The sequence below is a fragment of the Sinocyclocheilus anshuiensis genome, unplaced genomic scaffold, assembly GCF_001515605.1.
Source record: "Sinocyclocheilus anshuiensis isolate Anshui unplaced genomic scaffold, SAMN03320099.WGS_v1.1 scaffold2640, whole genome shotgun sequence".
In the NCBI taxonomy this organism is placed as follows: domain Eukaryota; kingdom Metazoa; phylum Chordata; class Actinopteri; order Cypriniformes; family Cyprinidae; genus Sinocyclocheilus; species Sinocyclocheilus anshuiensis.
This window is the reverse complement of record NW_015551159.1, coordinates 61178-62933: the sequence shown is the minus strand read 5'-3', so window position 1 is coordinate 62933 and position 1756 is coordinate 61178. Positions and strand designations below refer to the sequence as shown.

General features: G+C 33.6%; 1 protein-coding gene across 1 annotated transcript in view; it reads left to right on the top strand.

Annotated features, from left to right (window-relative positions):
* The window catches only part of LOC107663326 (mitogen-activated protein kinase kinase kinase kinase 4-like), a 38761-nt gene that overhangs the window by 8817 nt on the left and 28188 nt on the right, over window positions 1–1756 (top strand). The window lies entirely within an intron of this gene.

The window sequence follows — 1756 nt, the reverse complement described above, 5'->3', positions numbered from 1 at the left end:
TCAAAATAAATGTAAAGACCATAAATAATGTCATTAGTTTTACCATCAGTTCAAGCCCGAAAGGGGAACAGACACCATAATGATGCAGTACACAAGCCGCGTTAAGACAGCCGAAAGTTAGAGATATCTCGAATTATAATTTTTACTAGTGGTAATTCAGTTAGAGATATCTCTAATTATCACTAGTTAAATTGTAATTTGAGATATCTCTAATTAGAATTATACCTAGTACAAAATCAATTAGAGATCGAAGTTAGAAATTCAAATATTGTGACAAAATTAATTTTGTAGGGTGCCACAAGTTTGTTAAAATTTCCAAAGGTTGCCGCGACTAAAAAAAGTTTGGGAAACACTGTGTTAGACAGTCTACACGCTAAAAAATGCTGGGTTAAAAACAAACCAACTTTGGTTATTTGGCAACCCAGTGCTGGGTAAATATTGGACAGAACACATGCTGGGTTATTTTGACCCAGCTGGTTAGGTTGAACGTTTTTACCCACCATGCTGGGTTGTTTAATTTAAGTCATCTATTGTTTAAAAATTATTATATTGCTGGCTTAAACTGGGCTGGAAATTAAAAATCACACACAGAATTACTATAGGCAACAGCAATAATCAAAAGATGAACATTTATTATTAAGCAAGAACACCCATGGACAAAATACAAGACAAATTGAATTTATTTGGATGAATACAGCATAGTTTACAATATTACATACATTTAAATTCGTTTAACATGCATTTTAGAAATGAAAAAGGCACATTTAAAAGTAGCATTTTAATTTAAGTGTATTCAAATGTTGTCTGTAATAGCTTTTTACCGAATTAGTGCTAATCCTCGTGCCGGTGTGTCGGCAAAATCTGAGCCAGTGAAGGGCTGCTGTTCGCGGGGGAACTGCGAACTTTAGACCGTGGCCTCGAGTTTCACTCGTAGCTGAGAGATGGCGTGACTAACTCCAAAACCTGCCCATAAACAAACAATACTGAGATTAGAGAACATATTTTAACATCAAATTAAATTACACTCAGTATTATAACAAATAAAATCAATTTATGTTATGCAAGGCAAAGGAGTTTCCAGCACAAAACGACTGCTGCTGACACAGCTGACATCTCGTCCTTGTTGCGTTGTGTAAAATAACATAATTTACACCACATTAAAGACTTTAGAAATGAAATACAATATATACAAACTAGTGCTGTCAATCTATTAAAAAAATTAACTAATTAATCGCACATTTTTCTGAAATTAATCGTGATTAATCCCACCTAACATTAAAGTTTTTAAATATACTTTTATATTGCAATAATTTCACATTCAATCTTCAAATTAATGTACAAACAACATAAAGACAGTATATTTTTTAATATTTGTTTAATGGCATCTTTTTTTATGACTGAAGGCCAGTACACTGAAAAAAGTTTTTCAAGCAGTACTTCATCCAATTAATAATTTGTCTTTCAATTAAATTTACCATTAAGGTTAGATTAACTCATGTTATTAAATTTATATCATGATCACGCCTCCTCACACTGGTGCTGCGAGTCAGTTAACGACACCATTTTGTCACTGTGTGTGAATTCAACGAGCTGTGGATGAGAAGGTGGAAACGTTGTTAGTTGTATGGACGTTATTTTCCGCCATTTACCTTTTATCACTCTTTCTTTTCCTCGAGAGACTGTTTGTGATCGGCGAAAATTGTTGTTTGTCTAAACGACGGGACATTTCTCATCCGTTAGCTAGCTAGTTCCCTTT